Genomic DNA, 13,651 nt, shown 5'->3' on the forward strand with positions numbered 1-13,651 from the left:
TTATTTTATTTTATTTTATTTTATTTTATTTTATTTGAGACAGGGTCTCACTCTGTCACCCAGGCTGAAGTGCAGTGGTGCAGTCATGACTCACTGCTGCCTTGACCTCCAGGGCTCAACTATCCTCCTACTTCAGCCTCCCGAGCAGCTGGGACTACAGGCGCTCACCGCCACACCTGGCTAATTTTTTTTGTATTTGTAGAGACGGAGTTTCACCGTGTTGCCCAGGCTGGTCTCAAACTCTTGAGCTCAAGCGATCCGCCCACCTAGGCCTCCCAAAGTGCTGGAACTATGGGCGTGAGCCACTGCATCCAGCCCAAGTGTGTCCTTTTTCAGTCTTTGAAAGAGTGTTCCTGTTTTTTAAAAGATGCAGAAGTAGTATGTAAATATATTTTACTTTAAAACTTTTAATACAGAATTACATAGGGTAAAATATGAAATTGAAATTCCTCTTTTACAACCACCCGCTTCCCAATACCACTCTCCTCAAAGACTACAACTGGTACAGTTTGGTGTCTATATGTTCTTCCATCCTTTTTCTATGCTTGAATATATGTCCAAATACAAATGTGTAATTGAAAAGAAACACAAACGGAATCATATGATATGTATTATTCTGAGAATTGCTTCTCTCCCTCCCCTTCTCTACAATATGCCTTTGGGGCCTTTTCCGAGTCAGGGCCCCTAGATTGACTTCATTTTGACAATATGAATATATCATTGGTTATTTAACGATTCCACTAGTGCTAGACATGGGTTGTTTCCAGTTTTACACCACTATAAACAATGCTACAATAAATATCCTTGTATTGCATAGCATAGTGATTAAGAGCAGGGGTGTTGGGATCAGACTCCCTGCATTCGAATCCTGGCTCCACCTCTCCACAGCTGTTACTTAACCTGTCCCTGCCTCAGCTTCCTCGTCAATAAAATGGGGATTGCCAGGATGTTTTTAGAGATAAATTAGTCAACGTATGTAAAGTTCTTGAACGGCACATAGCCCATAGTAAGTGCTAAATGCTATTATCATTATTATGAAAACTATTATAAATAAAATTTTTGTGTGCATGTGCAGCATTTCTGGGGAACTTATATCTAGAGATGGAATTGCTGGGTTGAAGTTATGCACACTTAAAATTTTGAAAGTTTTTTTTTTTTTTCTTTTTTTTTTTTTTTTACCAAAATGCCTTCCAATAAGATTTTAACTGTTTCTATTTCTATCAACAGTGATTGAGAGTGTCTGTTGTCTTCCGCCCTTGATACCCCAGTTATCATATATTTTAAATGTCTGCTCCCTTATTAGATATTTATACACTTTTCAAATTGTAAGCTAATTAGCTGATGTTATTCTTCGTGTCTTTTCCTATCAAAATTGAAACCTAAGACTTCTGATGGTTAAGACAAGTTTGGGCCATTGGCTTTCCACCAGGGTAACTTTAGTCGGAAGTTTTACGTTGTGTCTTGTCCATACCCATTACTGCCTCTCCTTAGTGGAGTTCATGTGCCCTTAAACGTGTATGGTGATTCTTTTCTGTGTGATATATGTAAAATGAAATTAAAATCATTGTTTACCTCCCAAAGAGCTGAAAACAAAAGCAGAACACAAAACAAGTACCAGGGGGTTAGTACACACTATGAAATGTTGAAGATTTAGCAGAACATCACATCTGAGGTGAAAGAAATGTTATATGTTACGGAAATGTGTCTGAGCTTGCCCTTTAGCAAAATGCTGTGCTGTTGTCTTCTGAGTCAGGACTTAAGCTACGCCTGGTTGAAGGAATGCTTCAGGCTCCACCCAGCCCTTTGGGATTGGGGGCCCTTCAATAGCCCGAAAGCTCTCTAGTGCTCTCCTCTGGTCAAAATAAGGAGGTACAGGCTTCAAAGAACTGTGTTTCTTACTGCCATTCAGAATATTTGTTTACAAACTGTTTTGTTTGTTTGTTTGTTTTTAGGGTTTTTTCCTTGTGATTTACAAAGTTAATGCCAAAGAGTTGAGGAGGAAAAAAAATGCGTGTTCTACGAGGGAAAAATTATTTGTGAATAAATCACCAAATGAAGTGTTCGTTAATACTTATTTTTTCAATTGAGGAAAGCTAAAGGAAAAAGAAATACAACTGCCTTTCACAGCATCCCAGTGTGCACCTCCAAAATAATATAAACCAAATCTCCACCACACAAAACTTCCAAAATACCTAAATCCCCAGGGTACTCATTTAGTGTTTTCTGACTGATGTGAGCCTTTAAATTCTTACATAGGGAAATATGAAAATAATGTGTTAGTATTAAAGACTTCCTAAAACTGTGTTATTACTAACTTATCTGTGTTCTTTATATCTGAACTGTATCCTGGAAATGACTTTGTGATGGAAAAAACTTTCCTTATTTTGCAGCTGTCAAAGTCCAAGATTTTCCTTTTGACCTCCTTCAGATCTTTACTCAAATGTCATCTTACGGGTGAGATCTTCCCTCTGTGCCTGGTACAAAAATTATATCCCGGGACTACTCTCCAAAATTTCCTCATCCCTGCTCTGCCTTATCCATCTCCATATTTTTATCATTCTCCATAGCACCTATCATATAATGTACCATAGATTTTACTTCTAAAAACTGAGATATAATTCACATACCATATGGTTCACCCATTTAAGCATACAATTCAATGGTTTCTGTTCTCAGAGTTGGGAAGTCATCATCACAATCAATTATAGTACATTCTCATCACCCCAGAAAGAAATCCTGGGCCCATTAGCAGTCAGCTCCCATTTCTTTTCAAACTCTGCCCGTCTTCCCTGGCACCCCCCACCCCCAGCCCTAGGCAACCACTAATGTACTTTCTGTCTCTCTTGATTTGCCTATTCTGGACATTTTATATAAATGGAATCATATGTTATATGGGTTTTTGTGACCTCATCTTCTGTCATTTAGCATGCTTTCAAGGTTCATCCATGTTGTAGTATGTATCAGCAGTACTTTATTCCTTTTTAAATAGCCAAATAGTATTCTATTGTATGGCTATACCACATTTTATTTATCTGTTTATCAGTTGATTGACATTTAAGTTCTTTCTACTTTTTGGCTATTATAAATAATTCTGCTATGGACATGAATGTACAAGTTTTGGAGTAGATATGTGTTTTTATTTTCTTGATAATTTTACTTAAAAAAAATCATGTTTATTATCTGTCTTCAGCACCAGCACCAAATACCATACCAGCACAGAATAGGTGCTCAATACATATCTGTAAAATAAATGAGCTGTTCTCTCTACTCTGCAGAATCTCAAGCCTGTTGCCAGTGAGATCCTTCAGTTCCTTTTAATTTTGGTCCCAACATTTTACCTACAGCCAGTTTAAAAGTCCTTACTAGAATAAAGGGGAGGTGAGTCCTCCAGGTCACTGCTGTCTCTTCAATACACCCCCCACCCATTCCAGAGCTGCTTACATTACACTCCAGCTCCTGTTATGCCTCTGCTCTTATATCAAGTAGATCTGCTTTGCTCTCAACTCCAAATCCCTACTCCAGATAATAATGAAATGTCACGGAAACTCTGAGTCTGGGTGGATCTCTGAAATGTCAGTGACTCTGATCTATTTTGTTTTATTGAGAGCCAGCTATTATTACTTATTAGTGCTTAACTTTTTCTTTCTGAAAGAAAAAAGATCTCAAAGGGTTATACGCTCAGAGACTGCAGGGTTGCAGTCCCAGAGACTACTTTCTGCTTCACAGTGAACCAGGAAGAATATAAGTTTTGATAAGAAATTTTTTTGGTAGAAAATAGTGACTTCTAATTTTAAAATAAGCATGTATAACTTGGATCATTCGTATGTGGAAACAGCTTGTGGATTTAACCCAGAGCTCTCCCAGACAGCCCAACCCATAGATAATAACAGCATACAAATATTCACATTGATTCATAGAATTTAGCGCACATCTGTTGAGAACCTGTGATGTGACAGCCCTGTGCTAAGTAAACTCTCCAGTGGACATAAAGATGAACAGAACCTGATCCTGGCATCAAGGAGGTCACAACCTGAGGGTGAGAGAAGGACAGATACATATTTCAGCCCAAATATTGGGGGAAAAATTGTACCCCTATAGTTGTACAGTTCTTTAAACTTTCACTAGTTAGATGTCAAGCATTGTGTTAAGTACTGGGGATGAAAACTAATATGAATGTCATTGGGCTAGCACATGAAGTGTTTCCAGTGCATAATATGGGGCAGAAAGTACTCTGAGAACGTGAAAGAGGGAAGGGTTGATTTTGACTAGAGCCACGTATCAGAACCTGACCTAGAAACATTTTGGTAGGTGGAGAGGAGCAGGAAGGGCATTCCAAGTGAAGAAAACAGCATGAACAAGCCAGGACAATGGCTACTGGTCAGATCCTTGGGAACAAGAGACAAAGAAAGATGCCCAGGACCTTAAAATTCTCAAGTCAGTTCTGTCATAGCCACATATTCCATTCAAGGTCTTTGTGAGAGCAAGACAAGACCAGGAGTTTTTGGCCACAAAACCTAATGTGGAAACTAGCCCTTGTATGCAGAAACCAAAGACCCTCCTTGTTGCTCCTAGTGCCCAACAAGCCCAGCAGCACCCTCCTCTTTCTACCCAGGCCCCCACTTGAACATTAGGCTCGTGTACCACACTGCTTCAAAGGCACAGAAGAGCCAACTCAAGGAAAAGCCTTCAAGAAAAGAGGGGAAATGAGTTTTTCCCCAAGATTATAGAGCAAAGCTGGCATCATTCAGCACATAAGGCCTTGCTAGTTAAGTCACTAATCAAATATGATAATTGCTTTTAACTGCTATGAGAAAGCATAGACTGATTTGACATTGATGGGGTGCTTATCAGGTGTCAGGCATTGTCCTGTATGTTAAGTATATATCATCTCATTACCATAACACTGTTATTATGTAAGTCCTATTTTATAGACAAGGAAATCAAGGCCTTAGAGAGGAGAAACTTCCAGTTATATCATAGTCAAGACATTGAATTCAGGCAAGTTGGCCAGAGTTCATGCTTTTGATCATTTATTTTACAATATAACTTCAATAAAATTAGATTTTGTAGAGAGAGCGAGCACTGGAGGGAAAGGAAGTTCAGTCATGAGTCCAATGAGACCCATTATGCAGACATTCAAACTTTTCAAGTTCTTTGCATATCTCCATTCTTAAGTCACTTGAGTCCCAATCTAAGTAATAGGTTGACTAACACTGTGCAGTCTAGTGCAGTTGCCTAATTTTCCATCAATACCCACAGCTAAGATGGACTGTCTTCCGGAAAATGGTCTCAAGTGCTGGAACTAATCCTGCTCCTAAGCCAATAGGTCAGCTAAGTCAACATCAAATCCACTTTGGAGAGTTCTATGCTATCTTATATCCCAGGTGTGATAACTGAATGTAGTGGATGCTGTGGGATGCTGCCCCCATCTCCATTTTAGGATCACGACATTCACTCTCCCAACTGCTGGGAGTGTTGGCTGATGAAGACTCACACGTGAGTCCCTCTCTGGGCATTCATTTCAGCTAAAGGGAGCTGCCACAATCAAGTTTATGTCTCCTCTCTACAGGCAGTCCATATCCAATGACTGGCAGATGTAAAGATACAAAGCCCACTCCCTTGCCTTAATGTAGGACAGTTTTGAAGGGCCATCCCAGTTCAGAGCTTCCAGTAGGAATTGCTGAAGACTCTGTTACAAATGATTTACAGTTCAATAACTCTGGCCATTTCTGCTTCCCTCATTCCCTTACAGGTGTCATTCTCAAAAGCATTCCCCTGTATTCTCTTTCTGAAAATCATTGCTTCAGAGTCTGCTTCCCAGGAAACCCAGTTTAAGAGTTAGTGGAAGATAGACTATAAGATGATATTTTGGTGCTGGCCCACCCGCCAGGCAGCTGTCAATAAGGACTCTGTCTTTGATAGTTTAAATACTGATAGCTCCTAGTGTGCTATGCAGGTGCAATTGCCAAAATCTTTTAGTCAGCAAAAGGGAAGGGAATGCACTGCTGGTGTACTGTTTTCAGGAGTCTGAGAGGTTTTGTGGAAGTAGTGATTATAAAGACAGTGTAATCAAATGGCTCTTTCTGGGTAATATTGACTTTTTGGCAAAAGAGAAAGGAAGGCTGAGGCAATTAATCATGAATTTAAGGTGAACTGTGGAAGCTAGAGGGCCTCTACTGCAACACACAAAAATGACTTTCATTTCTTGCTGAGGGGGAGGAAAAAAAAGAGTTCCAGGTTTTTATGAGGGTAATAGAGTTGTAGAGAAGGTTGAGTTCTTAGCCTGAGCAGGAATGACACACCAAAATCAGGTTCTGATTGGGAAGGAGTAAGATGCTGAGATGTTACAGGAAGATCTTGGTTGATGCACTTGAAAATATTGAATCCTCGGATTCCCCTGTACCCTCTGGGCTCATATCTCCTCATAAAAGGGTAGAGTCTCCTGTACCTGAAGATGATGCATAGGCTTCTGCTTCTGAAGATGATAGCCACCACTTTGAGGATCTACTCCTGGCCACTAATCCAATAAATAGGGTTAAGACACAACATAACTGGCTGGGGAACTGCTAAAGTGGCTAAGGGAGAAAAATAACTATACCCTGAAGGAGCTAGTCAATATATTCTGGCAGGAGCTGGGATAATTTATATGGGAATGAATGCTGAGGGTGCTGGAGCAGGGGTGGGACATAAAATTGAATAAGGGTAAGTTTATCAGTAAGGCTAGAATTCAACTTCTTAACATAATATATGTGACTCTTTGTAATATGGCTTATGCATATCTCTACAGCCTGAGTTTTTGTCCCAAATTGTCCTCTCTACTCCTGTTATATTCAGCTACCTAGACCAAGTTCTTTTACCCCTGAATAAAGCCACTAACTACTCTCTCTGCTTAGAATATTTACCTTACTCCATCCCCGCATTCTGTCCCTGCTTTAGGTGCCTACAGTTTCCTTCTCTTTCATAACTCAGCCAACCTGGGAATTTTATCTGCTAACAGAAGTAGAAATTAATTACATTCTTTTTGGGAAACAGTTTGGCAATAATGAGAACATTAAAATGTTTCTACATCTTGACTCAGTAATCCCACTTTCCCCTAGAGGAATATCTGAAATATAAGCAAAAGCTTATGCACTAAGATATTCAAAATGGCATATTTGATGCTATAGAAATTAATGTAGCCCAAATGCTTGAAAATATAAGGTTATACAAATTATATTTATACCAAGAAATTACACGGCACTCTTGAAAATTATGTTTAAGTAATTTTTAATGATATGAAAATCCTTATCTAAATAGAAAAACAAACTATAAAATTTAATATGATCTAAACTTTGTAATAATGTTATAGAAAAAAAATACTGAAAGAAAATATACCAAAATCTAGTAGTAGCTATTGCTGAGCATTGGAATTACAGCTCATTTAAGTTTTCTTCTTTCTTATCCTTTCCTGTATTGTCCAAATTGGCTCAGGGTAGAGGCATTGCTTTCATAATTAGTATAAAGTAGGTCGTCAGCAAAGCCTGAGTCCTGTCTCTTGCTCTCCTCTGCAGACAGCATGAGCTTCACCACTCGCTCCACCTCCACCAACTACCAGTCCCTGGGTTCTGTCTAAGCACCCAGCTATGGCCCCCTGCCAGTCAGCAGCACAGACAGCATCTATGCAGACGTCTGGGGCTCTGGTTCCCAAACCTCCGTGTCCCGCTCCACCAGCTTCCAGGGTGGCATGGGGTCGGGGTCCTGGCCGCAGGGATGGCTGGGGGTCTGGCAGGAATGGGAGGCATCCAGAACGAAAAGGAGCCCATGCAAAGCCTGAACCACCGCCTGGCCTTCTACCTGGACAGAGTGAGGAGCCTGGAGACCGAGAACCAGAAACTGGAGAGCAAAATCCAGGAGCACCTGGAGAAGAAGGGACCCAGGTCAGAGACTGGAGCCATTACTTCAAGACCATTAAGGACCTGAGGGCTCAGATCTTCGCAAATACTGTGGACAATGCCCGCATTGTTCTGCAGATCAACAGTGCTCATCTTGCTGCTGATGACTTTAGAGTCAAGTATGAGACAGAGCTGGCCATGCACAGGCTGTGGAGAGTGACATCCAGGGGCTCTGGAAGGCCATTGATGACACCAGTGTCATTTGGCTGCAGCTGGAGACAGAGATCGAGGCCCTCAACGAGGAGCTGCTTTTCATGAAGAAGAACCATGAAGAGGAAGTAAAAGGCCTACAAACCCAGACTGTCAGCTCTGGGTTGATCTTGGAGGTAGACGCCCCCAAATCTCAGGACCTTGCCAAGATCATGGCAGACATCTGGGCCCAATATGATAAGCTGGCTTGGAAGAACCGAGAGGAGCTGGACAAGTAGTGGTCTCAGTAGATTAAGGAGAGCACCACAGTGGTTACCACTCAATCCACCCAGGTTGGAGTTGCTGAGATGACGATCACAGAGCTGAGACGTATAGTCCAGTCCTTGGAGATCAACCTGGACTCCATGAGAAATCTGAAGGCCAGCTTAGAGAACAGCCTGAGGGAGGCAGAGGCCCACTATGCCCTGCAGATGGAGCAGCTCAATGGGATCCTGCTGCACTTGGAGTCAGAGCTAGCACAGACCCGGGTAGAGGGACAGTGCCAGGCCCAGGAGTACAAGGCCCTGCTGAACATCAAAGTCAAGCTGGAGGCTGAGATCACCACCTGCCACGGCCTGCTAGAAGATGGTGAGGACTTCAATCTTGGCGATACCCTGGACAGCAGCAACTCCATGCAAACCATTCAAAAGACCACCACCTGCTGGATAGTGGATGGCAAAGTGGTGTCTGGAGACCAATGACACCAAAGTTCTGAGACATTAAGCCAACAGAAGCAGGATACTCTTTGGGGAGCAGGAGGCTAATAGAAAGTTCAGAGGTTTAAAAAAAAAGCTATAAAAGTTATTTTAGATTTCTTGCTTCTGCTCCAGCCATGTAAGATGTGCCTGCTTCCTCTTTTCCTTCTGCCATGATTGAAAGTTTTCTGAGGCTTCCCCAGAAGCCAAGCAGATGCCAGCATTATGCTTCCTGTACTGCCTATAAAACTGATGGTTCTAGGAAAGATGTTATAGACAAATGAGAATGATGCCATCCCTCAAAATGTTATAAGGACATTTGGTTAGGGACTATCTGGACAAGTAGAATGGATGGATACTGGCTGGATGAAGGAAGAACATTCTGGAATTTAGGGCTAAGAGTTGAAGGCATTGAAAAAAGAGACTTGGTACTTGAACCCTCATCCTGCCTGACATCTTATCCTGCAAACTTCAAGAAGTTGACTACACCATGAGAGTCAAGCCAAATTTGGGAAGTGAGAAAGAGACAAGGCTTTTCTCTCAAGAAGAGGGACAGGGGCTGTGCATGCTTCACTTTTCAGGAACACGTGGAAGAGTGGGAAAAACTCTTCCACCCCTTTCTTCTCATATAGCACAGAGTAGTTTGATGGTGACAAAAGAGAGGAATCAGCCTGGGCACAGTGGCTCACTCCTGCAATCCCAGCACTTTGGGAGGCCGAGGTGGGTGGATCACTTGAGTTCAGGAGTTGGAGACCAGCCTGGGCAACAGGGTGAAACCCTGTATCTACTAAAAGTACAATAATTACCCAGACATGATGGTGCATCCCTATGGTCCCAGTTACTCGGGTGGCTGAGGCACGAGAATCACTTGAACTGGGGAGGTGGAGATTGCAGTGAGCCAAGATCACACCACTGTACTCCAGCCTGGGTGACAGAGCAAGATTCTGTCTTGGAAAAAAAAAAGAGAGAGAGAGGGATCCCTTTCTACTATTGCGCTTTCATCACTCTAATTGTTGCTATTGTTATTCATCTCCCAAGAGTATATGGGAAATCTACTTCTCACTCAGTCCATCCTCTTGTACCTGCAGGGAGACTCTCCAACGTTGCTCACTGTTTTGAATTAGCACATTTCTTTGCAGTCCCCCGTATCCACTAGGATACATTCCAAGGCCCCAGTGGATGCCGGAAACCGTGCATAGTACCATACCCTATATATGCACCAATTACTTTTTTCTTCTTAACAATTTCACAAATAGAACATCTGTTCTTACCGTAGATCTTCACAACCTTAGTAGAGAATTTTTTCTTTTTTTTTTCTTTTTTTTCTTTTTTGGAGACAGAGTCTCGTTCTGTCTCTCAGGCTGGAGTACAGTGGCGTGATATCAGCTCACTGCAACCTCTGTCTCCTGGGTTTGAGTGATTCTCCTGCCTAAGCCTCCCAAGTAGCTGGGACTACAGGTGCCTGCCACCACTCCTGGCTAATTTTTGTATTTTTAGTAGAGATGGCATTTCACCATATTGGCCAGGCTGGTGTTGAACTCCTGACCTTGTGATCCACCTGCCTTGGCCTCCCAAAGTGTTGGGATTACAGGCATGAGTCACCGTGCCCAACCCTTATTAAGTCTTTAAGTGGGAAGCTTTTCTTTTCACTTTTATTTTATTTTATTGAAACATTATAACTGATCATTGAAGAAGATAGTGTTATCATTCCATTCTGACAAAACCAATTAACTTATCCAAGCATGTGCATGCTGTACACAGAAGAGCCAAGGTTAAAAAGTCCCTATTTTTACTTATTTTTTTTTAGATTCAGCAGATACATGTGCAGGTTTCTTATATGAGTATATTGTGTAATGCTGAAGCTTGCACTTTTAATGATCCAGTCGCCCAACTAGTGAGCATAGTATCAAATACATAGTTTTTCAAGTCTTGCCCCCCTCCTTCCCTCCTCCTTTTTGGAGTCCCCAGTGACTGTTGTTCCCTTCTTTGTGTTCATGTGTACCCAATGTTTAGCTCCCACTTATAAGTGAGAACATGTGGTATTTGATTTTCTGTTTCTGTGTTAATTTGCTTAGGATATTGGCCTCCACCTCCATCCATGTGGTTGCAAAAATCTTGTGCCTTTTAATGGCTGTATAGTATTCCATGATGTATATGTACCACATTTTCCTAATCCTATGCACTACTGTTGGGCACCTGGGTTGATTCCATGTCTTTGCTATTATGAAGTGCTCCAATGAACATATAAGTGCATGTGTCTTTTTGGTAGACTTACTTATTTTCCTTTGGCTATATACCCAGGAATGGGATTACTGGGCTGAATGGTAATTCTATTTGTAGTTCTTCGAAAAATCTCCAAACTGCTTTCCACAGTGGCTGAACTAATTTACACTCCCACCAACAGTGTGTAAACCTTCTTCTTTGCTCCACAATCTCACCAGCATCTATTAATTTCTGACTTTTTAGTAATAGCTATTCTGACTGGTGTGAGATGGTATCTCATTGTGAAATTCCCTATATTTTTATGATTCTCAGGCAGTATCATGGGTCTGTATACTGACCCATGCCCTGGGCATGACTTCCACATTGCAGAATTGACAAGTTGACCCAGAAATGCATTTCGGGCTGAGCAGACAATTATCAGAGGAGCTGGCTAGACCACAGCTATGGTCAGATGTGTCATAGGGACCATGGCCTTTCTGTAGGCTCATGGTCAGATCAGAGGTGGAGAGGAGATGTGAACCTTCTTGTGAAAAAAGTCAAAGTGAAAGCTGCCCCGTGGTGATAGGTGCTGGGCCTCACCCACCAGATCCTGTGCATCTCCTGGCCTGCTGGGCTCAGTCTCCACCCCGCTGCTTGGCACTCGCCTGGCAGAATCTGAGTGACGCCTTCTACACTCCCTGCCCTGCTCTGCCACTGGCTGTGTCTGAGTCAGAGGATCAGTACTCAGCAGCAGACTCTCCCAAAACCCATCATCTGGGCTGAACCCAGTTTCATGATTCCAAAGGCAAAGCCGGTGACCATCTGTCACCAGGGAAATTCTGGGGCTGTTGAATACCAGCTGTGCTTTGAAGCAAGCCTTTCTGCCATGGAGAGACCAAAACCCCCTGAACGGATTAACAAAGTTGAATTCCACATCCTGGTCACGACCTCCTGCACGGCAGGGCTATACAGCTGTTTCTATCTGACTGGGAGCTCTGGTCAGGGGCCAGTGACTCCCTGGATCTGGTGGTAACAGGAGGGAAGATCCAGTCGCGTATAGCGCAGATATGGGAATCTCCAGGTGGAGTTCCCCGTGGGCCCTGTGACCACAGCCCACAGAGGGACATACCGGTGTTTTGGTTCCTATAACAACCATGTGTGGTCTTTCCCCAGTGAACCGGTGAAGCTCCTGGTCACAGGGGACATTGAGAACACCCAGACCCCACCTCTTCTGGCTCTTGGGACACCTACCTTTTAACCACACAGACGGGACTCCAGAAAGACTGTGCCCTCTGAGACCACACTGCCCAGAATCTCCTTCAGATGGGCCCAGCTTTCCTTGTCCTGGTGACTCTGGTGTGACTCCTGGTTGAAGGCTGGCTCAGCAGGAAGAGGACTAGAGGGCGAGTCAACAGAGCTTCCACTTGGGAATACAGGAGAAGGTTGAGAACACAAAGACCTCTTGAAGAATGACCAAGAAACGCAGTGGCCATGGGTGGAACTGAAAGCTGATCTTAAGCCTGGACGGTGGGAGCTCTGTGTTGGACCCAGGGAGAAGGGAGTCATTGCAGGAAAAAGGGACAATGGCATTCCATTTGTCAAAGCATCCTGGAGAAGAAAGGAGGTCGGAGAAACAAGCTAAATTTCTTTGGGAGGCAAAAAACAAGAAAAAAAAGTTGTTTTCAAAACTCAACTTAAGTATCCCTTCTTCGGAGAAGAAAGGTCCTTTTCTCCTATATATATTTTATATATATATATTTTTCATGTATATATACATAAATTATGTATAAATAAATATATGTTTATTTATGTACATATACATTAATAAAAGCATGGTTCTTACCAAACACAATCATCTACTGACCCACCTGTATCTTTCATTAGGATTATGAGGGCAGGGATTTGGTCTTTTACCTCTGTGACTGTGGCATCTATGAATTGTGTGGCATGTAACAGATTTCTAACAAATATTTGCTTTTTGGAGGAAAAGGGAGCTGTTGCTGTTTTTAAACTTTGGACCAGGACAGGGGGTCTTTATTATACAGAACCTAAGAATTAAAAAACCCATAATTTATCAAAACAAACTTTTTTGAAGAAACACTAGAGTAAAACTTTTTCGTGTGTGTGTGAGTGAAATATGCAGAGTTAGTATCGTTATAAACAAAGTCCAGGACTCAACGAAAGGAATAAAGTAAGAACAGAGTGGAAACATGAGGCATGTTGTAATTATTCCCTAAACTACAGTAACATGATATTAATATTTTCCTCAAAATAAACTCAGAATTTAACATAGTGTTCTTCCAGACGAGTGTGAAGGCAGGCAGGTGTTTTCCCAGTGCTGTTCTCCTTGGGAGCTGTCAGCTTCAGTGCACTATTTCACAGCTAGACTGTAAACAAACGTTAATTCCAATTGGCTCAATATACATTCAACAGTAAAATACCAGAAGTGAGTGGTCTCTGTTGTTCTCCAAAATGTGGGATCTTGAACAGACTTTTATCGTGAAAATGTTCATAGTTTGCACGTATCACTCCCAGCTGGAAGTTGTTGTCCAGTTTAACAGTTACATAATATAATCTTTTATGTGAGAAATTTGAATAGCACAACAGAGACAAGAAAACAGACTAACTTCTTGG

The 13,651-nt window shown here is 42.0% G+C and overlaps 2 pseudogenes; both read left to right on the forward strand.

Moving 5' to 3' along the window:
• Window positions 1-7,543: 7,543 nt before the first annotated feature.
• LOC126959966 (keratin, type I cytoskeletal 18-like) lies at window positions 7,544-8,843 on the forward strand (annotated as a pseudogene).
• Window positions 8,844-11,696: 2,853 nt separating this feature from the next.
• On the forward strand, window positions 11,697-12,490 carry LOC126956276 (natural cytotoxicity triggering receptor 1-like; annotated as a pseudogene).
• Window positions 12,491-13,651: the final 1,161 nt, after the last annotated feature.

The sequence above is a fragment of the Macaca thibetana genome, chromosome 1 (genome assembly GCF_024542745.1).
Source record: "Macaca thibetana thibetana isolate TM-01 chromosome 1, ASM2454274v1, whole genome shotgun sequence".
NCBI lineage: Eukaryota > Metazoa > Chordata > Mammalia > Primates > Cercopithecidae > Macaca > Macaca thibetana.